The 27,797-nt window shown below is 39.7% G+C and overlaps 1 protein-coding gene across 1 annotated transcript in view; it reads left to right on the top strand.

Moving 5' to 3' along the window:
* cacng2a (calcium channel, voltage-dependent, gamma subunit 2a) overlaps positions 1–27,797 on the top strand; it is a 127,716-nt gene that overhangs the window by 81,304 nt on the left and 18,615 nt on the right. The window lies entirely within an intron of this gene.

Raw genomic sequence — 27,797 nt, 5'->3', positions numbered from 1 at the left:
TTTGCTCAGACTGGAGCACAGTGCCAGTCGCTGTTCTTGGCCTGTGTGTCAGTGCTGTCTCTGCCTGCTTTTAGCACGAGGCTGGCCAGGCTGAGCCCTGCCAAGCGGCTCGTCTGTTTTTACTGCTTGGCTGTGTGTAACATAACGTGCAGTGTTACAGTCGGCTGTGTACCCTGTAAACACAGCCCATTGATTTCTGCTCTCTTTTCCTTTGTGCAAGCAAGACAGAGATGCTTGTCGAACTCATTTGCCTGCTAATCCTAAAAATCACAACACTGGCTCTGAGCTCATGAGGTACTGTTACTATCACTAGGTCAATAGTCCGGTTAATCTTTGTATTTGTTTAAATGATAAGAAATGAAATATCTAAGCTTCTCCCTGTTTTGTAACTTACAGTATGATAGAAACTTTTTACAATAATCAGTAACTAATTGTTAATGGTTTCATGAACACACTTAATCAGTAAATCCTTTTTCTTTGCATGGATTTAATTTAGTTTGTTTTTTGGAAGGACAGAGGAGGAATTTTTATGGGTTGCCTTCTTTCTTGTAAGGCAATCTGTTAGCACAGCTTTCAGAGAGAAACTTTTTTTGGAGAGTATTGCTGATTTTGGAAACACATTGGCTGGTATCCTCGTATCCATACTGAAAAGTTTATATGGACACTTGTAACTTGGTGATTGCTCCAGGCCTGCTGATGGCTGATCAGTGACTGTACATGTCCCTGTTGTGCTGAAGAGTGTTGTTTTGTTTTCACTCATAAACTGTGGATAGGAGGCTGCAGTTCTCCATTCTGACATGGACCGCAGCAGGAAATATTCACACTTCTCAAACTTTTCTGTGTGCGCCAGAATATTAGCTTATATTAGCACCCCAACATCAGCCATCCAGTATTACACAGGTGTTGCTGTAGCTCAGGAGGTTAGACCAGATTTCTGGCTTGTCAGGTCTGCATATCAAAGTCCTTGTGCAAGCTACTGAACCCCAAATTGCCCCCAGTATATCCACTGGCATGTGAGTTTGTGCAATAGGTAAAAAAATGTTTGAAGGCATAGGTTAAAGTGCTGTATGAATGTGTGTAGATGGGTGAATGTGGCTCACAGTGTAAGAAACACTTTAAGTGCTCAGTAATAGTAGAAAAGCAATATATAAGTACTAGTACAACTACCACATGAACTTTGAACAAGGCTGCTCACACATTACAGACTAGCTAATGTCCCATCCAACTGCTTCAGACTTATGCACCTCTGTTGGGTGGCATCTAAAAACATTCAGTTCTGCAGCACAATAATGAATCAGCACATTGTATGTGCTTTAACAGTTAACCAATGTGTCCTAAATCAAGGCAACTCAAAACAGATTGATTTACAAATATTATATACACTACTGGAACTTTTGCACCATTTGACATGGTTTTATCCTTTTGGAATAGTCTGATGCTTCAACTTGATGTGTCATTTCACATTTGTTGCAGATTTTGCCACTATTCTGATGAGCTTTTTCAGACTAAATGGTCAAAATTTTTATTAAAATGTGAAGTTATTTTTTGTCAAATTCTGTACTGAATCGTTCATAGTCCCGATGGCTGCATTGCCTGCACTGGCAATGAACTAGCCATGATGAATCATGTCCAACACACATGTTTCAGGATGTTGCAGAGAGCAGACACAGCTCACCTAAAATTCTGGCAAACTGCAGACATTAATTTTTCAGTTTGCTAAAAACATTAGTGTGTTCAATGAAAATGCTCTTTTTAGTGCTTAGGTGCATTAAAAATTTTGCACAGTTTCTTCACAATTTATTGGGGTTGGCTTCCTTATGTGTTATGCAAAGTTAGAGAAAAAAAACACCCCCCTTTTCCTCCAATTAAGGTGAAGCAGAGAATATGGTAATGATGGTGCAAGAAACCTGCACCTCTAAGGCAGGAAAGCAGGAGAAATTCCAACTGAAAAAATTGAAACTGTGTCTGAAGAGGCAATCAGAAAAGATGCATCTTCCGTCGGAGTTTCTGTCGGTGTGATGTTGGTTTAAAAAAAAGAAAGAAGAAGAAGAAAAAAATTGAGGCTTGGGCTGAAATAACTGGTTCTCAAGATAATTTCCACTGAGACACAAGTTTAAAAAAAAATTGGACATCAAAGTTTATATGAAAAAAGAATAACAGACTACAAGGAAAAGCAGATAACAGGTAGAGGAAAAGGGGTACATGATCTGTCAACCCAAAATGAGAAACTCATTGCAATGAAAAACAATTAAAATCCAGCATCAGCCAAAGGAGATTAAATCCTACACCTTTCCATTTAGCATTTTATTTTCTTTGCATGCATCTAAATTTAATTGTAATTTTGGACATTTTGTGGCTTATGGAAAACTTTACATAATGACCAAAAGGCACTAATAATAATTATTAGTAGAAGCAGTAATTTTAAAGACTTGTGTTTAAATTTCCTAAGAGAGCAGACCGTCATCATTTGTTTGCACACATGGTTAAAGGCTTTGTAAAGTAGAAATTCAGCTTTGAGAATATTGATAAATTACTGATTCATGTGCAGATTTGTGCATATACACTTATTAAATGAGGACCAATATCTTGAGGAGAGACCATATTTCTCCTATATTAGCATCTCTTCATTGGCTCCCTGTCAAGTCTAGAACTGAATTTAAAATCCTTCTCCTCACATACAAGGTCTAAAAAAATCAGGGCCCATCAAAACTTAAAAATCTCATTGTATCATATTATTCCAATAGAGCACTCGGTTCTCAGACTGCAGGCTTACTTGGGGTTGGTAGAGTTTCCAAAAGTAGAATGGGAGGCAAAGCCTTCAGCTATCACTGCCTCTCGCATGTGGAACCAGCTCCCAGTTTGGATTCGGGAGACAGATACCCTTTCTACTTTTAAGATTAGACTTAAAAGTTTCCTTTTTAACAAAGCTTATAGTCTCAGGCTGCTGGGGGCTTCCCATGATGCACTGAGCATTTGGTAAATAGACTGGTTCTTCTCTAATGCTTTTCTACTCAAGCACTCAAAGCACTTTATGCAACATGCCTCATTCACACAAGCACTTTTTTCTACTTTCTATCTAACACTGACACTCTGATGAATGCATCAGAGGTTCAGTATCTTACCCAAGGCACTCAGACTGGAACAGCCAGGGTTCAAACCACCAACCTTCCAACCTTAGTAGGTGACCTGCGCTACCTCCTGAGCTACAGCCATCCATCTCTTTTCTTTCTCCTTGTTTTCATACACCATTATTGCATTTAATATTTAGTAATTACTAAACTCTACCGCTCTCTCCCACAGTGTCTTTTGCTGTCTTTTCTTCCCCACTATTGTATAAACCGCTTGAATGCTCGAGTAGAGCAGAAAAGTCCTATATAAGAACCAGTCTATTTACCATTTACCTCACCCCCAAATGATCATGGCAGATGGCTGCGCCTCCCTGAGCCTGGTTCTGCCAGAGATTTCATCCTGTTAAAAGGGAGTTTTTCCTTCCTATTATTGCCAAGTGCTTGCACACAGGAGGGGGGGTCCTTGTTTTTTTTTGTTGTTTGGTTAATGTTGTTGAGTCTTTAGCCTTCAATATAAAGCACCTTGAGGTGGCAGTTGTGAATTGGTGCTATATAAATAATGTTTAATTGAACTGAACTGAACTGATACAAATGGCAGATATGAGCTTCCTCTGAAAGTTGCCAGGGTAAACCCTTATGGTTATAGTTTTCACACAGCAGAATTATATACGAAGTCTATGTAATGATGTGAACTTTGGTGAGTACGCATCCACCTGACTAAAAAATATTTCAACATTGACAAAGAGTTTGCTTTCCACTGCATCGCGACAGCCTAACAGCTGTGACTCTCTCATAAACTCTGGATTATGTGAACTCTTTGAAGTGAATTCATTCAACTCAAATCAAAAGATAGAAGAACTCAGACATCCTCCGTCAAGACTTTATACAACAGTAGTTAGTTAGTAGTACCACCAACACATGTAAATAGATGTGTAGAAGGAGTGGACTTCCACATTAAAGGAACTGATCATGTAACTATATTTTTACTCAGTAATACTGAGTGGAATTTATTACATGTTTAATTTACTCTGATCATAAAACATATTTTCTCTGGTAAACACAGGTGCCAGCTTTATCGCTCTGTCATACCACATGAACACGCCAATGTCCCAAGCTCCAGTCATCCTCGTTCCCCCTGCAGCCCGCAGTGAGTTGAAACTGTAAGTCAGAAAGTGTCCATCCCCACGTCTCGGTCTGCAGGGATTGTAATTTAGGCCTCTCAGAGAGCCGAACGGTGCGTGCCAGTGCTGGAGATTAAGCCCAGCCAATTAGACTGCATTTGACTCAGCGCTCTGAGCAGTTGTTCCCGCCTGTATGCACCACGGTTAAGATAAAAGTTCTAGTAATGAGTGTAACAATGCCATAACCCTGGCAAAAGCAGATAACACTCATAAACAAGGCATCTCTCAGGCTGGGGATGGCAGTCATGGGATAGAGTCTGTGGTCTGGCCCTCGGACCGCTGATGTTTTGTGCACGCGCATGTTAACCTCTTCCCAGGCTATGATTGGAGGAGAAGGCCGCATAGCTCCCAGTGGCTTGCCAATTAGGACACTCACATCCATAAATATTTTAGCCTCCTTCTTATATAGGTCAGGCCTCTCTCTCTCATTCTCTCTCTGCATCTCTTCACCTCACACTTCTAGTTTTACATATCAGGAGTTACACAGTGCTTTTAATGTTATCTCAGCCATAATGATTTGCAGCATTGCATGTCTTTTTTTTCTTTCTCTTGTACGCACATTAATATCATGTGGGATGCAGCATGCATGTCATTCGTGTTAAACGCCAGTGATGTTTTTTATATCTGTGCATTTCCCTTTCATGGACACACCTGGCATTTCCATAATGAGGAGTGTCACGGCGCCTCTGGGTGGCCAAAGACAGAGAAAAGCTGCCTCTGCTCTCACATGCAGGCAAGGGAGAGAGGGGATAGTTATGCAACAGGAATGATGTCACTTCAGGTGAAGGCCCGACGGAAGTGACATCACCGGTGAGCTGGGAGTCCAAAATTGAGGGGACACACTGGTGATGTCATCAGACAGCATACTGAGGAGGAAGAGGGAGAAATTTGGTGATGTGGTTGCCAAGCATAAAACAGACAAATCTGACTTTACTGTGCTCAACATACACCCCCGCTCCACCGCACACGCACAGATCTGCTGTCCTCATGCCGACATCCACACACGCACAAATACATACGAGCACGCCACGTATCAGTAGCTTCTGTGTGTGTGTGTGTGTGTGTGTGTGTGTGTGTGTGTGTGTGTGTGTGTGTGTGTGTGTGTGTGTGTGTGTGTGTGTGTGTGTGTGTGAGTGTTTGTCTGTGTGTGTGTGTGTGTTTCTGCTCCGTGAGTCTGGCTCTCCCAGTAGCAAGGCAGTTTGCACATCCACATGGGGTTATATAAGCCAGCTGAGGCACACTAAAGCGCCAGTGGGTTTTCAGATCATGCTGTGTTGGAGCTCCCATCATCCTCTGCTCTACTGGGCGCTAAGCAGCTGAGAGAGAAGAAACAAGGGAAGAAAATGCCTAGTTATGCAAGCTGCTAATACTAAAACTGAACGTCGCCTATTCAGTGAGAGATGATGTGAGGGGAGGAGATGTGGATTCCCATGGATCCACGTTGTTGCAGGAAACTGTTAGTCACAGGCAGATATTTTATTCTCTTGATATGATTTTTAGCAAAATTTAGCTTCTTCTGTGGGAGCAACTTCTGAATTAGTCAAACCACTTATCGAATGATGACCCTTTGTTATTTTCTGCAGTAGCAGGTTTGGACCTGTTTTACGCACCTATATTTAAATTTTAATCATCACAAAACCATGTTTATTGGGTAATTATATAAATATACAGTACTCTGCAAAAGTCTTTTCATGCTGGAATATTAAGCTGCTGCCAATCTGAAGCTTTCCAGATAGTATTGCATGGTGGATCAAAATCTGATGGTACTTTTCTGCATTCACAATTCCATCAATTTTAACAAGATCTCCAACACCATTAGCTGAAATTCAGTCCCAAACCATAACAGAGCCTCCTTGTGTTTTACAGATGGCTGTAGACACTCACAGTTGTACTTCTGTCCTGACCTCCTCTGTACCAGGGTTATTATACAGTAGTTAACAAAAACGAACAAAATAACGAAAACTGAAATTGAAAAAACATTGTCGGTAACTGAAATAAATAAAAACTAAAATTAAAAGCGACGTAATCTGGCATTCACCTCCGGAGAAATGTGACTACTCGTTGCTGCCACGCAGCCGCAACATTGTGATGAACCTCTTCCGTCCTTGTGCATTTCCGGCCACTTTATCAGTGAGAGAATAACAATCAGGAACAATCAATACAAGGACTCGAGGGAATGAAGAAAAAACAAGGACAAATATGTTTGCAGCCAAAAAACAGAGCACAAAGAGCGAGGACCAAAAGAAGTCTCAGTCTGCACCGCATATAAAACACCAGCACACAACCGTAAGGTAATGAACACACAATCCAGCTACACAAGCAGAAATGCAACATGAGGTCGGCCACATATCGAGCATCTAACCAAGCTAGCTCCAAAACAGAAGCTGTTGTTAATCTGCTGCACTGATGCTAAACTTTATTGTAGTTTATTGTAGAAGTTATTGAGTTTGGGAGTTCATGTTTTTCTTTGTTTCTACCTGTTGATGTTCATGTGTGTCCTTAATATTACACACATTTAGCACGTAGTGCTGCTGTCTTGTGAACAGTTGGTTGTTGAATATATTTCTTTAAACGGTATCTTTGGTTGAGTTTTTATTACACAATAGTTACCCTTGTGCCTTGAAACTTGCACCTGACAAAGTATGAAAAACTAAAACTAATACTGAAACTAACGAAACTAAGCAAGAAACCAAAAATAAAAACAAGCAAAACCACTCTGAAAACTAGTTAAAACTAACTGAATTAAAGAAAAAAAGTAAAAACTAACTAAAACTAAATGATAAAAAAAATTGCTTCTTAACAGCCACCCTTCCACTGAGACTATTTCTGATGATGCTTCAGTGAACAGTAGTTTGACCAACTGAAGGGCCAGAAGCACCACTCTGATCCTGTGTCAGATCTTTGCTGGATTTTCTCCTATTTTTTAAGCAAAAGTAAAATAATGTTTTGTCTTGTCTTACCAAGTCTGGCCTAAACATGATAGTTCACTGACTGCATAGTATGTTTCATTAAAAAGAAAAAAGATATTGAAAATGATAATGTAGATTGTGTCTTTTGGCCCAAAACAGCCATTTGCCATGAAATTTGCTACACATAAAAACAAAATTTGCCTTTAAAGCTCCATCACTTTAAAGACTGGACTGTAAAAAACATACTGTCCTGTAGTGGCGCTTCTCTGTTTCCCATCTATAGCTCCATATCTCTGCTGCTGAGTGGATTAAAAATGGATGGCACATAATGTTTTCTTTTAAAACAGAAATCCTCTCTTTTCACTCAGTAGAGATGTAGGTTACTCAGTCTCTCAGCACAGCTGAAATTATTGGCCTTCAGCAATAACTGCAACTTTTGTTACATTTTGTGATAGCTAGTTTCCTACACTCTGTTGCCAAAAGTATTTGCTCATCTGCCTTCACACATATAAACTTGAGTTACATCCCATTCTTAATCCATATAGGGTTTCATTTTGACCATTCTTTCAGTAGCGCATTTCTGAGGTCAGACACTGATGTTGGACTGATGTTCCACTCTATTTCATCCCAAAGGTATTCTGTTGGATTGAGGTCAGGACTCTGTGCAGGCCAGTCAAGTTCTTCCATTCCAAACTCGCTCATCCATGTCTTTATGGTCCTGCTTTGTGCACTGGTGTGCAGTCATGTTGGAACAGGAAGGGGCCATCCCCAAACTGTTCCCACAAAGTTGGGAGCATGAAATTGTCCAAAATGCCTTGGTATGCTGAAGCATTAAGAGATCCTTTCACTGGTACTAAGGGGCCAACCACAACTCCTGAAAAACAACCCCACACCATAATCCCCCCTCCACCAAACTTTTTATTTGGCACAATGCAGTCAGACAAGTACTGTCCACCTAGCAACCACCAAAGCCAGAATCATCCAGCAGATTGCCAGATGGAGAAGCGTGATTCGTCACTCCAGTAAACATGCCTCAGAGGAGCCACAGCATCCAAAGTCGTACGCAGTGAGGATATAAAACTATTGACGAGATATCGACCTCACTGGGAGCAGAGTTTAGGTAGCTGCTCTGCACTGTGTTGGCACATGGCACTGAAGAGCATAACAATGAAGGAATTAGATCCTTAAACTTAGTTACAGCACTTTCAGAAAGACTTCTACTGTAATAAAACTTATTCCCCACTGCTGTGTAATCCATTAAAGTAAATGTAAATGTTACTAAGAAATGATCAGACAGGAGGGGGCTTTGTCAGTACTTTGGCCACCACTGGGTATGAGTTCAGTAGTGGCATGCTTTACACCGCTGCATCCAACACTTTGCGTTGTGATGTAAGGCTTGAACCCTGCTATAAAACCCATTCCATGAAGCTCTCTATGCACTGTTCCTAAGGTAATCTGAAGGCTACATAAAACATCCATTGACCCCATTCTGTGATTTTACGTGGCCTACCACTTTGTGGCTGAGTTGCTGTTGTTCCCAATCACTTCTACTTTCTCTGACCCATTCTTTCACAAGTGTTTGTAGAAGCAGTCTGCATGCCTAGGTGCTTGGTTTCATACACCTGTGGCCATGGAAGTGATTGGAACACCTGAATTCAGGGATTTAGATGGGTGACTGAATACTTTGGTCAATATAGTTTGACTTGTAGATGCTGCGAAGGTGCACTTGTCTGTTTAGTTGTTGCATGTGGTAACACTGTGCAGAATATACACTGCTCAAAAAAAAAAAAGGGAACACTCAAATAACACATCCTAGATCTGAATGAATGAAATATTCTCATTGAATACTTTGTTCTGTACAAAGTTGAATGTGCTGACAACAAACTCACACAAAAATCATCAATAGAAATCAAATTTATTAACCAATGGAGCCCTGGATTTGGAGTCACACACAAAATTAAAGTGGAAAAACACACTACAGGCTGATCCAACTTTGATGTAATGTCCTTAAAACAAGTCAAAATGAGGCTCGGTATTGTGTGTGGCCTCCACTTGCCTGTATGACCTCCCTACAATGCCTGGGCATGCTCCTGATGAGGTGGCGGATGATCTCCTGAGGGATCTCCTCCCAGACCTGGACTAAAGCATCTGCCAACTCCTGGACAGTGTGTGGTGCAATGTGACGTTCGTGGATGGAGCAAGACATGATGCCCCAGATGTGCTCAATCGGATTCAGGTCTGGGGAACAGGCGGGCCAGTCCATAGCTTCAATGCCTTCATCTTGCAGGAACTGCTGACACACTCCAACCACATGAGGTCTAGCATTGTCCTGCATTAGGAGGAACCCAGGGCCAACTGCACCAGCATATGGTCTCACAAGGGGTCTGAGGATCTCATCTCGGTACCTAATGGCAGTCATGCTACCTCTGGCGAGCACATGGAGGGCTGTGTGGCCCTCTAAAGAAATGCCACCCCACACCACTACTGACCCACTGCCAAACTGGTCATGCTGAAGGATTTTGCAGGCAGCAGATCGCTCACTACGGCGTCTCCAGACTCTGTCACGTCTGTCACATGTGCTCAGTGTGAACCTGCTTTCATCTAGGAAGAGCACAGGGTGCCAGTGGCGAATTTGCCAATCCTGGTGTTCTCTGGCAAATGCCAAGCGTCCTGCACGGTGTTGGGCTGTGAGCACAACCCCCATCTGTGGACATCGGGCCCTCATACCATCCTCATGGAGTCGGTTTCTAACCGTTTGTGCAGACACATGCACATTTGTGGCCTGCTGGAGGTCATTTTGCAGGGCTCTGGCAGTGCTCCTCCTGTTCCTCCTTGCACAAAGGCGGAGGTAGCAGTCGTCCTGCTGGGTCGTTGCCCTCCTATGGCCACCTCCACGTCTCCTGGTAGCACCTCCAGCCTCTGGACACTACGCTGACAGACACAGCAAACCTTCTTGCCACAGCTCGCATTGATGCGCCATCCTGGATGAGCTGCACTACCTGAGCCACTTGTGTGGGTTGTAGAGTCCGTCTCATGCTACCACAAGTGTGAAAGCACCACCAACATTCAAAAGTGACCAAAATATCAGCCAGAAAGCATAGGTACTGAGAAGTGGTCTGTGGTCCCCACCTGCAGAACCACTCCTTTATTGAGTGTGTCTTGCTAATTGCCAATAATTTCCACCTGTTGTCTATTCCATTTGCACAACAGCATGTGAAATTGATTGTCAGTCAGTGTTGCTTCCTAAGTGAACAGTTTGATTTCACAGAAGTTTGATTTACTTGGAGTTATATTGTGTTTAAGTGTTCCCTTTATTTTTTTGAGCAGTGTATTTTATGCAGTTAGAAAAGACAAAAGCTTTACCTGAACAGTTTTTAACTATTTTTAACTGTGAAAATAAACTACTAAAATATTATTTATCTTTATCTTTACATTTTATATATTTTTGTTCTTACACTGCTTATTTATGGGTAAAATTATGACTTTTTTTTTTTTTTTTAGAAAATAATAAGCACTTATCTTTGTTTAAATGCACTTCATTGTATTCAGTGAGGATCTTGGAGGATTATTTGTATGTAACATTTGCACTTCTTCATTAGCTTGCAAGTTGTTGTTCGAGTTATTTTAAAACCTGCATTTCTGTGATCCAATTTGCAATTTTGGTGCATAGAATACAATTCTGGACCTAGGCGTTATCAAGTTAAATTGTTGGGTCATTCAAATCTTAAAAGTGCAACAAAGTGTTTTAGATCTATGTTAGTTACATGATTGCAAAATAGTCATAGCTAATTGGACAATCAAGCTAAATAACAAGCATTAACAGGGAACCCAATACTGCCAATTCATCAGGAATATACTCATCAGATTTATTGCTGATATAACTCAAAATCAAGCTATCTAATGCAACTTTAAATTGAGTATGTTTACAGCTGGATGATAGTTCCATATTTGTTTGCCACAACTGCTCTGTCTTTCATCTCTCTATTTTTGGATTTATTAAGCAGAGATTTAAAAAAAAATAAAAAATTCAGAGAGCCAAACCGTAGCTAATTGCTATAAAAAGTTGCATAGAATATTAATTTTATCTTTGCATTTTAAAAATGCAAATTCCATCTAATGTTTCTTCTTTTTGGGAACAGTTAGGTAGACCTCTCTCACCAGCTAGCTGGAGTGTAACAAATGTAGTTTGTTATGTTGTTGTTGTAGATGTTAGAATGCTGTCAAGAATTAAAAGTGACTAAAATCAATATTGTTATAGTACAAATTAACCACAGAGTCAGATGGACTTTATTTATTTATGAGGTGGATATAAATACGATAAATGAGTGTTACCCTCTAGATTGATGTGTTAATATGTAATTGTTTGCTTAGGCATTTAATATAGCAAATTTTAAAATGTGATTATAAATTAGTGTTGTGTTTATAGCATTTGTTGTCCACAAAGTGGCCAAAAGTATTTAATTGAAGGCTGATATAAAACCATAATAACATTTTCATTTCCACTGTTGTCTTTCATTTCCTTGAGTGGTTCTATCAAAGATCAATCCCACATTCAATTCAGGTCCATTTAATTTTTTTTCTGTGTGAATGTATTAGTCTGAATAAGTGTATGCTGTAGAATGAGGGCACAGCTGTGAGCTCTCACTGTTTATTTACAGTGACCCACAGGCAAGTAGTTACAGCATTTACAGTCAATGAAAAACAATATCACATGCAAAATGCTCTACATTTTGGAGGAGAATTTTATCGCAAATGTTTTTGGGTATGTTTGCCCACATCCAACCTTGAGTCTGATGTTTGCATGCATTGTGTTGATCTGGGAGGATTCGCTGACATTGATGACAGAAGGACAGGCTTCTCACAGTCTGTGCCACCCTAGGGCCTTGTGGCAGACTGGACGCTGGCCTGAACTGGCTTTGGTGTCGCCCGATAAAATCAATGGGTCTGGGGGAGGATGTAGGGGCTTGTAGGGCATAGGCAGGGGGTGGCAGTAACACTGGCTATCAGAACAGTGCAGTGACTCCCTAATAACAGTTTTGAAAACGTGTGTGTGTGTGTGTGTGTGTGTGTGTGTGTGTGTGTGTGTGTGTGTGTGTGTGTGTGTGTGTGTGTGTGTGTGTGTGTGTGTGTGTGTGTGTTTTTAGAGATAGTAAGGGAGGGATGGGATCCAATGAGCTATCATATGGGTATTCAATGTGTTAGTGGCATGCAGTATCAAGCCTGAATGTTTGCTTCACCAGGTGTCCTAGTCGGTCGTACTGACCTTGAGCATCCTGTACTTTTTGCAGTTTCCAAAGCAAAAATAAGGACTCCATTACCTGATGCATAAAACATAGTGCACTTAAACATGGGCCAATAAATTAATAGCCAATCATTTTTGTCCTGGATGACCGACTGAATGTTAGCCCTCTAAATTTATATCTTATTAAGGGAGAACATAGAGGCAGCTCAACTTGTAAAACACAGAGGTGAGGGAGTCCTCACATTAAAATAAGATTAGCGCATACAGGACGAGCCCCGGTGTTCGGCTATCAGTGGGGCATCTTGAAAAGACGGCTGCGCCCTCTCAGATCAGTTTTACACATTTATTCATCAGTTGTGAGTCGTAACAGACTGAAATTTCCCACCGCTGTGAGAGAAAATGATATACTTGCATTCTTTTTATCTTCAAACACAGAGCGAGAGTTTCTGGGTTTTTTGTGCAATACATAACCAGAGTGAAAATGTTTTATGCAGTGATGCAATACATAGGGAAAGCTGATCCATATGCAATCAAAAGAAAAAAAAGAACACCTCTAGGTGCTAAAAGAAGAAACAACCGATTCAATGCATGAATTCTGTATGAGATAAACTTGTGGAAATGAGCTTCCAAGTAAAAGACAAAAAACAATTTGTGTTTAAAGTCTTTAGTTTTTCTGCAGTGTAGATGATAATTAGAATAGTTTCGTTCAATTCAATTCAATACTAATACATTTTATTTATGGTACCTTTTAAAACACACAAGGTTGCTTTGCAACACAAAACTAAACAAGAACACAAAAGCTAGAAATATTTAAAATCCAGGAATAATGTTTAAAAAAAAAAAACATGAGTTTTATAGTTGATATGCAGATGTGAACAGGTGGGTTTGAGCTAGGGGTAGTGACTTCCAGAGAAGAGGCACAGAGCCGAAGGATCTGAAACAAGGGGCAGTCAGGAGAGCAGCTGAGGCTCAGCCAAGAGCAAGGGGTGAAAAGGATGAAGGAGATCTAATGGGGGTGGGGGGTATGGGCAGTGGTGGACAGTAACGAAGTACAAATACTTCGTTACTGTACTTAAGTAGATTTTTCAGGTATCTGTACTTTTCTTGAGCATTTATTTGTCTGACAACTTTTTACTTTTACTCACTATATTTTTACACTAGTATCTGTACTTTCTACTTCTTACATTTTCAAAACAAACTCGTTACTTTAGGTTTAATGCGTCTGAGAAACGTTTGCATTTCTGGTCAGTGCGGGAGCCGGCTTTTGATTGTAAGCAGTTTTTTTCTTGGAAGTCACAACAACAGGGTGGGAGGGACCAGACACCCCACACGGTAGAGGGAGAGGCTCCTGCAACGCTCGCTCGGAGACCGGAAAGAGCCAGAGGAAGTTGCGCATTACATAGAGGCTGCACGCCGGAATGGTGAGGAAAATAAATGACAGAAAACGTAGAGGACAAAAAAGTGTCTGCAGTTTGCTAGCTAAAAGAACAGCTGCTGTATTTTAAGGGAGAGCAAAGAATGAGCGATAACTTCACTCAGATGGAGAAAGATGTAACAAAGAGGTAGAAACGTCCTCAAAGGGGCTACTTTTACTTTCTTAATTTGAGTAGATTTCAGAGCCTGTACTTTTTTACTTTTACTTGAGTACAGAAGTTGAACCAGTACTTCAACTTTTACCAGAGTAGTTTTTAACACAAGTACTTGTACTTCTACTTAAGTACAGAATGTGAGTACTTTGGCCACCACTGGGTATGGGTGGGGGGCTCAGAAAGTGAGAAGAAGAATCATATATTTGATGTGCTGGAGAATGGGAAGCCAGTGAAGCTAGAGGAGAGATGTAATGATTGGTGGATTTGGTGTAGGTGATGGCCCTACTGTACAATTTGGAGCGAGTTAAGAAGTTTTTTTAGGAAGTCCAAAATGGCAGTGTTATTGAGAAGTAACCAGAGCACAAACCAGAACCCGTCTGCAATAATGAGAAAAGAAAGGGCATAGTCTTGAAATGTTAGATGGAAGTAGGCTAAACATAAGAAATTATTGATGTGGGCAGTGAAGCAGAAAGTAAGACTTTTGACTCCAGGACAGGTATGGACTGGATGGACATTTATAGAAACATCAAAATTGTGTACTTTGGAGAGTGTTGTCTTGGAACTATTGAGAATGATTTCACTTTTATTGCTGTTTTGTTTGATTGCCAGTGATTGTAAACCAGGTGGTGATGGACTGAAGGCAAGTGGTGAGGGAAGACAAGTGTTTGGTTTTGTGGAAATGCAAAGTTACATTTTGTCAGCATAAAAATAAAACTGTATTCCAAAATGGTGGAGAATATTTCAAAGAGTAAGGAGATCAGTTATAAAGAACAGGGGTCCTAACACTGATCCCTGAGGAATACCATGTGTGTAGCATGGAGTTTTTCCAAGTTTTAGGGCAGCATGTCAGGTGAGGAGACCAGGATCGTGTTCATTTTTTTTTTTTTAATTGATCCTTTAGGGGCACCCAGTCAACAAGGAGTTCTACTCTAACTTCCTAAGCACCTGAAGGAGATTATTCAGAGGAAATAATCTGATCTGTGCTCTGTGCCCTTGTGTGCAAGAACACAGCTCATTGAAAATGCACTTTCGATAATCTTTGCTCACCACCTGAACCACCCCATGACATCATCCTCTTCCCAAAATAAATCAAGCTGAAAGATCACAGTTTTGACACACTAAAGGAGATACAGCATGCATTGCAGGAGCACAAGTGCAAAAGGACATCAGGGACTTCTACAGAGAGATCTAAAAGCAGCAGACTCAACAATCCAGAGGTGCAGGAGAACATATTCCTTAGGAGGAGATTGGATACATTTAAATCATGTATAGTGGACATCCCTGGTTGCATTAGAAACCCACTGATATATTCCAATTAGCAACATAGCTAGTTAGGCAACATAGATTTAAGAAATGTGAGATTTAGAATCTGGAGAGTCCACATCCACAGTTTGGTGCATATATCTCTTTTTTGTACATGATCACATGGGAAATATGGTCACAATGTCTGCTTGTGTTTTGGAGTTACAGCGTCAAATAATGATCAGAAAAGTGTTCTTACAGAACTTGACATCACTGTGAAGTTAACCCTTGACCTTTTTGGCCTAAAACGTCATTTCATCCTATATATATATATATATATATATATATATGTGTGTGTGTGTGTGTGTGTGTGTGTGTTATTTGTTACTGTCTATCATCCACCTGGTCCTTACTCAGAGTTTCTGTCTGATTTCTCAGACTTTTTATCTGATTTAGTGCTCAGTTCAGATAAAATAATTATAGTGGGTGATTTTAACATCCATGTAGATGCTGAGAATGACAGCCTCAACACTGCATTTAATCTATTGTTAGATTCAATTGGCTTCTCTCAAAATGTAAAGGAGCCCACCCACCACTTTAATCATACTCTGGATCTTGTCCTGACATATGGCATAGAAACTGAAGAATTAACAGTATTCCCTGAAAGCCCCCTCCTGTCTGATCATTTCTTAGTAACATTTACATTTACTTTAATGGATTACACAGCAATGGGGAATAAGTTTTATTACAGTAGAAGTCTTTCTGAAAGTGCTGTAACTAAGTTTAAGGATCTAATTCCTTCATTGTTATGCTCTTCAGTGCCATGTGCCAACACAGTGCAGAGCAGCTACCTAAACTCTGCTCCCAGTGAGGTCTCATCAATAGTTTTACATCCTCACTGCGTACGACTTTGGATACTGTGGCTCCTCTGAAAAGGAAAGCTTCAAATCAGAAGTGCCTGACTCCGTGGTATAATTCACAAACGCACAGCTTAAAGCAGATAACCCGAAAGCTGGAGAGGGAATGGTGTCTCGCTAAATCAGAAGATGCTCATTTAGCCTGGAAAAAGAATTTGTTGCTCTATAAAAAAGCCCTTCGTAAAGCTAGGACATCTTACTACTCATCATTAATTGAAGAAAATAAGAACAACCCCAGGTTTGTTTTCAGCACTGTAGCCAGGCTGACAAAGAGTCAGAGCTCTGTAGAGCCGAGTATTCCTTTCACATTAACTAGTAGTGACTTCATGGATTTCTTTACAAATAAAATTTTAGACATTAGAGAAAAAATTATTCATAACCATCTCAAAGATTATTCTTCATGTTCGGCTGCTTTCAGCACTGCTGGTATTTGTTTAGACTCATTTGCTCCAGTTGATCTTTCAGAGTTAACTTCAATAGTTACTTCCTCCAAACCAGCAACATGTTTGTTAGATCCCATTCCTACTAGACTGTTCAAAGAAGTCTTTCCAATTATTGATGCTTCAATCTTAAAAATGATCAATCAGTCTTTATTAGTTGGCTATGTACCACAGACCTTCAAGGTGGCTGTAATTAAACCTCTACCTAACCTCTTAACTGGCAGCAAAAATATCACCTGACAAAAACTACATAACGCCTTCTGGTTATTATTGGCTCTGAAAAACCCATTTCATAGCCTATTAACTGGCCGAGTCTGGCCCGCCGGCCGAATGAAGTGCATTTTATATGGCAGGCTAGACCCTCCCATTTTGATTGACACCTCATTCGGCCAATCATGTTAAGAAATGGGTTTGCTAGAGCCAGTGATACTCAGAGGGCGTCACGTAGCTTTGTCAGGTGATTTGGTGCAGCCAGTTATATGATTGGGCGAATGAGGTGTCAATAAAAATGGGAGGGTCTAGCCTGCCATATAAAAGGGACTACAAACGGCCGGTCAGCGGGCCCTGGCCAGTTAAGGGGCTACAAAGCCATCACTGACCCAGCTGTCTTAGCTAATTATAGGCCAATCTCCAACCTTCCTTTTCTCTCAAAGATTCTTGAAAGAGTAGTTGTAAAACAGCTAACTGATCATCTGCAGAGGAACGGTTTATTTGAAGAGTTTCAGTCAGGTTTCAGAATTCATCACAGTACAGAAACAGCATTAGTGAAGGTTACAAATGATCTTCTTACAGCCTCTGACAGTGGACTCATCTCTGTTCTTGTCCTGTTGGACCTCAGTGCAGCTTTTGATACTGTTGACCATAACATTTTATTACAGAGATTAGAGCATACTATAGGTATTAAAGGTACTGCACTGCAGTGGTTTGAATCATATTTATTTAATAGACTCCAATTTGTTCATGTAAATGGGGAGTCTTCTTCACACACTAAGGTTAATTATGGAGTTCCACATGGTTCTGTGCTAGGACCAAGATGATGACCAAGAGGATGATACTCAGCTTTACCTATCAATGAAGCCAGATGACACACATCAATTAATTAAACTGCAGGAATGTCTTAAAGATATTAAGGCCTGGATGACCTCTAATTTCCTGCTTCTAAATTCAGATAAAACTGAAATTCTTGTACTCGGCCCCACAAATCTTAGAAACATGGTGTCTAACCAGATACTTACTCTGGATGGCATTACTTTGGCCTCCAGTAACACTGTGAGAAATCTTGGAGTCATTTTTGACCAGGATATGTCCTTCAATGCACATATTAAACAAATATGCAGGACCGCTTTTTTGCATTTGTGCAATATTTCTAAAATTAGAAACATCCTTTCTCAGAGTGATGATGAAAAGCTAATTCATGCATTTATTACTTCTACAGTGGACTATTGTAATTCATTATTATCAGGCTGTCCTAAAAGCTCCCTGAAAAGCCTTCAGCTGATCCAAAATGCTGCAGCTAGAGTACTGACAGGGACTAGAAAGAGAGAGCAGATTTCTCCCATATTGGCTTCTCTTCATTGGCTCCCTGTTAAATCTAGAATAGAATTTAAAATCCTTCTCCTCACCTACAAGGTCTTGAATAATCAGGCACCATCTTATCTCAAAGACCTTATAGTCCCATATCACCCCAACAGAGCACTTCACTCTCTTCGGCTTTCAGGCACCTCTTCTGTGGAACCAGCTTCCAGCTTGGATTCTGGAGACAGACACCCTCTCTATTTTTAAGATTAGGCTTAAAACTTTCCTTTATGATAAAGCTTATAGTTAGGGCTGGATCAGGTGACCCTGAACCATCCCTTAGTTATGCTGCTATAGGCCTAGGCTGCTGGGGGTTCCCATAATGCACTGTTTCTTTTCATTCACCTTATTTACTTTGTTTATACTCCACTCTGCATTTAATCATTAATTGTTATTAATCTCTGGCTCTCTTCCACAGCATGTCTTTTTCTCTCCCCTCAGCCCAACCTGTCATGGCAGATGACTGCCCCTCCCTGAGCCTGGTTCTGCTGGAGGTTTCTTCCTGTTAAAAGGGAGTTTTTCCTTTCCACTGTCACCAAGTGCTGCTCATAGGGGGTCGTTTTGACTGTTGAGTTTTCTCTGTATTATTGTAGGGTCTTTACCCACAATACAAAGCGCCTTGAGGTGACTGTTTGTTGTGATTTGGCGCTATATAAATAAAATTGAATTGAATTGAATTGAATTGAATATTTGGGGGTTGCTTCCCTGAGTGATCCGATTACCACAGAGACCACTGTTACCCTCATCTTCCACATCCTTTCTAGCTCTTCTCTGAGCCCTTGGTATTTATCAAGCTTCTCGTGTTCCTTCTTCCTGATGTTGCCATCACTTGGTATTATATCTTTTCATGGGACAACACTGACAAAATGACACTTTGACACAATGAAGAGTAGTCTGTGTGGAGCTTATATAACAGTCTTCATGTAGTGCAACAATTTGTCTTTTAAGATCCTCAGAGAGTTCTTTGCCATGAGGTGCCATGTTGGAACTTTCACTGACCAGTATGAGAGAGTGTGAGAGCTATACTACAAATATGAACACACCTGCTCCCTATGCACACCTGAGACCTAGTAACACTAACGAGTCACATGACATTTTGGAGGAGAAATGACAAGCAGTGGTCAATTTGGACATTTACGGGTGTAGTCTCTTAGAGGGTCACTCACTTTTGTTGCTGCTGTTGTTAGACATTAATTTCTGTATATTGAGTTATTTTGAGGGAAGCATAAATATACACTGTTATATAAGTTGCACACAGACTACTTTTCATATATATATATATATATATATATATATATATATATATATATATATATATATATATATATATATATATATATGCATTCAGTAAGGGGGGACTCTTACTGGATGTATGTATCTTTTTTGTGTCATATTGACCTTTGGCCACCATTTTTGTTTTTAAGTGAAGACATTCTCTTGTAACATAGATATTACATCACAAACGATACAAATTATAACAATTTTGTCCACACCATGCCTCTATACATTGTTAGTGAGTCCAGTCTGATGTATAATTGAAGAAAATTTTCATCTCACATGCACATTCAAGGTGTGATCTGTGGGGACATCAGCAGTGGAGTGGAGGGTAATTACAGTAATTGAAATCTCTTCTGAGGGGGGGGAGTTTAACTGTGTGAGCAGGCTTGTCATGTGAACTGATTTCTCTTTTACAGTGTACCTACCTGACTCACCTGCATGTGATGGTATGTTAATGTGACAGTGCAGTAGTCGGAGGGAGAACTGCTGGGCTTTAATGGCAGCTGTGTGATTGTGACAAGATCACTGATGTGTCGCAGGATTGTGTTCAGATCTTTGTAATCTGGTGGCTGAAATTCTTCCAAAAACAAAAAGTGAAAGTGAGAGCTAATTTTTGTTGTTGTTTAGAGGTAATCATAGCAACACAGTGTCTGTATCATGCTAATATGCGCTCTATATGTCCTCTGTAAACCTGTCCTAAGAGTGCACGTCAGAGAAAGAAGCCTTCGGGGCCTTTTTTTTTGCCAGAAAGCTTTGTTTCAAAAAGTGATAAGATATGAATAATGCTTATATTAAAGTAGTCCTATTTTCCTTATTTTCTGTCATATATATATATATATATATATATATATATATATATATATATATATATATATATATATATATATATATATATATATATATATATATATATATATATATATATATATATATATATATATTATGGAATGCCATTTAGGAAATATTATATATATATATTAAAGTGAGAGTCTGAATATATTGAATGAAACTTGAATATATTGAATGAAAGTCTGAATATATGGAATGAAAGTCTGAATATATAGAATGAACTCTGAATATATTGAATGAACTCTGAATATATAGAATGAACTCTGAATATATTGAATGAACTCTGAATATATTGAATGAAAGTCTGAATATATAGAATGAAAATCTGAATATATGGAATGAAAGTCTGAATATATTGAATGAAAACTGACGTCACGGAAGCTCTTGCGCCATCTAGTGTTTTCATTACGTAAAGCACATTATGTCGCTACAAGAAATAGCACTATGAGTCAACCTGCAAGGAATTTAGTGGCAGAAATCCCAAATAATGAGTAGCTAATTAACACCCTGGCAAATGCATGAACTGGCCAACATAATGCTAGCAGCAGTGTTCCTAATCATACTACTGATGAAGAGTTTTATTCAGTGAATCTCTCAGGTCAGACAGCTCCTGCGTATCAAGCTAACAATAAGCAGAACATGCCTTCCACATCCACATCTCAGATTCTAGACAGGGCCTGTTGTTGTGGAGGGTGCCTGTGCATGTTCTGCGTAATGTTAGCTTGCATGCAGGAACTGTCTGACCTGAGAGGTTCGCTGCATTTTGTCTTCCACGATGAAACAGTGAAGATGAACTGCAGATTGACTCATAGTGCCGCTTCTTGTAGCGACATTATGCGCTTTACGTAACGAAAACACTAGATGGCGCTTCCGTGACCACAGCTTTCATTCAATATATTCAGACTTTCATTCAATATATTCAGAGTTCATTCAATATATTCAGACTTTCATTCAATATATTCAGAGTTCATTCAATATATTCAGACTTTCATTCAATATATTCAGAGTTCATTCTATATATTCAGACTTTCATTCCATATATTCAGACTTTCATTCAATATATTCAAGTTTCATTCAATATATTCAGACTCTCACTTTAATATATATATATAATATTTCCTAAACGGCATTCCATAATATATATATATATATATATATATATATATATATATATATATATACACATATATATATATATATATATATATATATATATATATATATATATATATATATATATATATATATATATTAGGTTTGGGACTTTAACGCGTTAATTTCAATTAATTAATTACGGGAAAATTAACGCATTAAAAAGTTTAACGCATTTTAATCACACTTTGCACCGTGGAACGTTTCTCAGTGCACGAGTTCCCGGCATACAGATTATATCGACGCACAATGTCCAAATTAGGGGCCGAATCCTGCGAAGGACCCGGCCCACGTCTTTCGCAGCCCACGAACACCACAAAGGCCGAAAGTGAGCAGCTAGCCTTCATATCACCTGCCGTCACCTCTGCGTAGCTCATGTCGCCTAGCAAAGTGAGTGTGAAGCACAGCTGTGTAAAAACAGCTGGTTAAACGGAGAACGAACTTTTTCTCCTTTTTGTGGTTTAATTTTAAGTCTTTAATTCAGAATAAGCTGTTAAAACAAGCATGACACATTTCAACATCAAGGAATACAGCTGAGAGAATGATTAATTTCCAACTATAACAAGTGAGACATTAATGTTGAATAAAACTATCCAGTTATGATGCTTAACTTTAATTTCAGAAGTTTGCTTATACAGGAGCACTTCCACCCTTCGTTGGTCTGTGTAGTAGACTGGTGGGAAAATAAACAAAATTTTGAAGTTTAAGCTTATGTATATTGATTCATTCATCAACTAAACTTAAATTAATATTTCTCATGTCAAATATTGAAATGCGATTAAAATGCGATTAATTTCGATTAATTAATTACAAAGCTTGTAATTAATTCGATTAATTTTTTTAATCGAGTCCCACCCCTAATATATATATATATATATATATATATATATATTCTAAACCATGCAATGTTTAGCATGGTCGATGTTCATGCTAAACATTGCAAACATTTCATATAATGAGGTCAGACCATGTGGAAATAAACCCTGTGAAACAAAAGTTCAGGTTTCAGAGCATTTTCTCTGCTCTTTGCTCTGTATGACGTCAGTGGGAGCAGATCTCAGTGATCTCAAAAAGCTGACTTGAAAATTGGGTGGCCTTAGTGAGGGAAGTGCGAAAACAGCTTGTTTCAATCAGTGAATGACCTGGCAAACAACATCAAGGCCCAAAAAAGAAAAATAAGAATTATTTGAAATTATGAATCATTCAAAGTTACTCTAGTCTCATTGCTTTTTAGCTTCACAGGGGATTCAAACCCAAGTCACCTACATAAAAGTCCATTGGTTGGACCCACCTCCTGTCCTCATAGACTTGGTGTTCTTTATAGGAGCTGAAAGTACTTTGTACTAGTTTGCATTATTGCAGTTAACTGTGGTCTGTCTTTGTGTTACCATCCCTCAGCTGTGAGTCTCAACAGATTAAAAGTATTGAAGATCCTCATTTGATGTGACCAAGTGTAGTTTTGCTGGATCTTTTTTTTTCCTGCTAACACAAGCTGTGGATTTTGCTTCAAATCTCTCAGCCAGCTAGGGTCATTCTGTTTAGATGTGCATGTTCTCCTTGTGCCTGGTTCTCTCTGCACACTCCGGCTTCCTCCCACAGTCTAAAGACGTGCATGTTAGACTAATTGGTGTTCCTAAATAGGCCGTATGCATAAATGATTGTCTATCTCTCTGTGTTAGCCCTGTGATGGACTGGTGCCCTATCCAGGGTGTATCCCATCTCTAGCCTCATGACAGCTAGGAGAGACCTAATCCTGGCATTTACATGGTGCTTTTGACTCCATTCAGTTCTAGGTAATGCTCACTAATATGAGCTGTCAAAACTAGTTAATTTTGAAAAATATAAAAAATAATAAATAAATCAGAGCGGTCTTCAACATCAATTCTGAATATCTCTGATGTTTTTGTGGCAATGAGAGAAACCTGCATTTACATTCCACTCAGTTCAAGTTGAATTGCATTCTGCCTGCAACGTGTGTTGTCAAGACGGATAAGCTGTCAGAAACAGGATGAAAGCTGCGCAACCATTCTCTCAAATTTTATATTTAGCCACCAAAGCTAATTTCTGTTGTCTGTGCACTTTCTTTCACACTGTATATTTTTGTGGCTGAGTGATGCCAGGTAGATTTGGGGGCGGGGGGGGCTCACGGCCAGGACAAGGATGGTGCAAGGGCTTGCTATTGAGGAAGAGGAGGGGGGACATGTGGAGGGGGATTAATAAGCATTTGTAGTATTAAGTCAATGTGCCTGGAAGCTGAGGCACCTGATTAGCATGACACCATCCTGCACATCAGCACATTTAGGGCTGGGGGAGGCTGATTAAGAGCCAATGCTAATTTCCTCTCAACCCTGTCAATGAAAAAGAGAGGGGGGAGGAAAGAGGGGACTGATAGAAGGTGCGAGGAGATGCATTTGTAAAGAGGACAGCGCACATGTTTAGACAGATGAATATGTTGTACACATGCACTACAATATATGGGCAAAAGTACTGGGCCATCTACACCTACAGGAGCTCCTCAGTTATGGAAACCACTGCCGTGAAAGTCCCAGCGCACAGTTTTTGTCCTGATGTTAATGCAGAGAAGGTTTGCAACTCTGCAGTTACTGAGTCAGCAGAGTGTTGGCAGCTTACAGTTACATCGCTTACAGCTGATGGTGGAATATCTGTATAAACCCTCTAACAGCACCAAGTTCAAATTGAGTGAGCTCTTTAGATTGAGCCGTTCTTTCACAAATGTTTGTAACGTCCAACTGCATGGCTGCGTGCTTGATTTTATACACCTGGGGCAATGGGACTGAAAGTGTGGTCCAGCACTTTGCTCCATGTAGTGTATGTTATATAGAAAGCTGAGGCAAAAGTTACAGTTTGGGTTCCTATGTGAGTTCTCATCCGGCCTCTAAGTGATGACGTAGAATTCCATTTCCGGGTCCAAACTCTCCTGTGTTCAATACTCAGCAATGCTGTGTCACTCGTTGTTTTGACCAATCCGAATGTAATAGTGAACAGTGACTGGGCTGCCATTGCTGTCCATTTATGGGCATCTGGACCCAGAAGTGACGTCGGACTTAAAGACCGGATTGAGGGGAAATGAATGAAAGAGATCAATTTAGTAATCTGTCATTTCAGTTTAGCGTAATTTATCACCTCTTGATATACCGATTCTTTGTCCACGCCATGTTGACTTCATATTATAACAAACCAAACCCTTTACCTTCATTTTTCAATGTACAGGGAACGCTCAACATGTGCTCTGCACATTATAGTGATTATAATGGTAACCACAGGAATCACAGAGCAGCTTGTTGAGAATGCTTTTTAAGATGTGTTTAATTTTGGTGACAATGCTTTTTTTGTAAAAAGACAAAAGATTTGTAAAAATCTTTTAACACACATGGTATTATTTTACCAGAGCATTTCTGTGTAGTCCATAGATGGTATAAAAGGATGTAGCCAATGGGATCTCACCCAGTAGTTTGTGAAGCCCCGCTACAAAGGTTCAACTTCAGCATTTTTGCCATCTTGGTGTTTTCAAAGTGGATGGAATGGGATGGGGATGGCTCTGACTGTGAAACAACACACTCATTACCTAATGACATTTCCAATAAGGCGAGATCATTGAACATGAGTCACTGATATACAGAATTCAATTAAGCTCTATGGTAATTAGACTATGATGGCCCATCATGGCAGATGTAACACTGTGTGACTTGGGTTAGGAGGTGATGGAGAGGAGGTGGATTGCATGAATGAGCCCGCAATGGAGAATGACAGGTAAGCGGTGAGATTTAAAGTAGGCAGAGTGGAAGGTGATTGACTTGAAGAGGGCGTACTGAAAGATGACTGGACTAGAGCAATGATGACAACTTTGAATTTGACTGTATGTGAAAATGGAAGTAACATGAAGAATGAACTTGCAGCCAAATACCAGGGAAAGCAGATGAGAGTTTATAGATCTTCCTTATTGAATTTACGCATAAGCTTCGTGTGATTGTCAACTCTTTATCTCATGATAAACCCCACATTCTGACTCTTAGAATAACCATAATTTACAAAATGGACTTAATGTTTTATTCAGTACAACCCAAACTTTTTTTTTCAAATACAGCAAGTCTCATTTTTCTTATTTTCATTTCTATCAAATGATTACAAACTAATTAAAAATATTTCAAATAAAATACCCTTTAATAGGACACAGCTTAGTTATCACTGGTACAGCCAATTGGTTTAAAAAGTTGCATCTTGTTATTATTGCATCATGTCTTTCCCCAAAAATGTTGATAGAATAAGAATCTTTTGAAGTTTTGGTGAAAGTCTCCCATCAGCTGCCTGCTTTGACAAAACTGCTAAAATGCAGGGGGGGGGTTTGTTTGTTTGTTTGTTTTTTAAATTTCAAACATTTTTTTTTTTTTTTTTACTCTTTTGGACAAAAGTTGCATGTGTGAAACCACTGTGGCATTGAGTAGTACCAGCTGCTGGTGAAGCCCAGCCATGAGTGTGCATGGGTGTTGAGTCTCATTAAGTTGTTTGTCAGCCAGCGCAGAAAAGTGCCAGAGTTCGGACACCAGCCCGAGCTGCAGCCATGCCAATCAATACAGTACACACAGTATCCGCTCTCACCCTGGGTCTCTGCGAGCAGGATGGCACACATGATAGCAGGATGGCAGGGATGGGCAGGGCTGACATGCCTCCATAATTCCCATCCTGCTGAAGCCAGGATGTCTGTACAGAGAATGAAAAAAGGCAAAGATGCACCCAGTGTTACTCAATCCCTGAAAAAAAAATGGATATATCATTACTGCACTGTAATGATACGCTCATCGTCAGCCTGCTTTTCTGCTATCATCAGAGAAACCAAATAGCAGCGATATTCAGTGTTCTGGCTCTATAAAATGACAGTAGGTGGGATTTACTCCATCTGGGGAAAGTAAACTTATGTAGCATTTGTCATTTCAGCTCCTGACAGGAGAAGAAAAAACAGTCATAGTACTAGTAAATAGAAAAGTGCCAATCATCACAAGGCAAACAGCCACCAAGCAGTCTGAAAAAAAATCAGTTAAAGTTTGAGAAAAGCTGTGATTTTCACTTTTATTTGTCTTCACAGAACAATTTAGTGGAGCATCCTGTTATTTATACTTTAAACTGGCATCACTGGGATTTCAGTAAAATTACGTCGATAAGCCACGGGTGTATTACAGCAAGGTACTGCATGGTACTGTGCCAGGAGTATACAGAGCTTTGCAAATGAAGCTCTATCCATTGTAGCTGACTGCTGCCACTTGGGCACAGTATCAAAAATACATGTAGCAACCTGAAATTTTTAGAGTTTACATGGGCATGTTTGTGCGTTTGTTGGCCCTAGTTGTTGCTTCATCGGTGTTGCAGAAAAGGCAGAAGTCTTGTGCTGTCTCAAATTGTACACCGCTATATCTAATATCGTTAGCCTAATAGCATAATTGCCTAAGTCATTTTTTGGCCAGATTGTGATTTCTGCCTAACTTTACTCTCCTACCACTGCTGCATCACCCTGCCTTATTGCCTATGTCCTCAGCCTATCAGAACACTTCTTAGAGTCTAAAATCACTGTAGTTTTTTAATATAGTTAAATAGTAAATAAATAGTTTTTTCCTGTTTTCCAAAAATGTTCAAATATGACTTAGGCAATTATGCTATTAGCCTAACGATATGACTACATTAAATTCACTGAGTACTCAGTCAGCACCAGTGAAGATGCTATTGCTAGTTAGCTAGCTAAACGCTTCAGTATTCCAGGTAAAAGCACATATTGCACATGCGTGTGCAGCATTGTCTGGGGATTATGTGTGTTAAATTTCCATCTTCACCATTAAAAAAAATAAATAAATAAAAATAGAGCCCTGCAAAAACCCATGGGTGGGTCAGCAGTGGGGAACACTATAAGAGCCTAAATTTGCCATGGGCTCATGCACAATGTAAGCAACTAGTTCGGTTTAGCAGGTGCCATGTTTGAGCCTCATGTCTAACTGATCATTTTATGCACTATAGTCTCCCTTAGCTTGTGTTGTGCTCCTCACACCTTTGCACATTTACTGTTATATTAGTAGACCACTCAAAATTAAAGTGTCCTAAATGTCATAAACAGTCAACTTCATATTTTGCAAAGTGAAACAGTTCAATATCATAAAAGTCTAAAGCTAGCCTACATGTCCCAGGCCAAAAGTTGGTAAATGGACTAGTTCTTACATAGCGCTTTTCCACTCTGTTTTGAGCACTCAAAGCGCTTATACAACACGTTTACATTTACCCCATTCATACAAGCACTTCCATGATTAACTAAGCGCTTTTATTATCTAACATTCACACTCCAACGGTTGCGTCG

This window comes from Archocentrus centrarchus, chromosome 8 (assembly GCF_007364275.1).
Source record: "Archocentrus centrarchus isolate MPI-CPG fArcCen1 chromosome 8, fArcCen1, whole genome shotgun sequence".
NCBI classification, from domain to species: domain Eukaryota; kingdom Metazoa; phylum Chordata; class Actinopteri; order Cichliformes; family Cichlidae; genus Archocentrus; species Archocentrus centrarchus.
The sequence above is the reverse complement of the archived record's forward strand: the minus strand, read 5'-3'. Positions and strand labels throughout refer to the sequence as shown.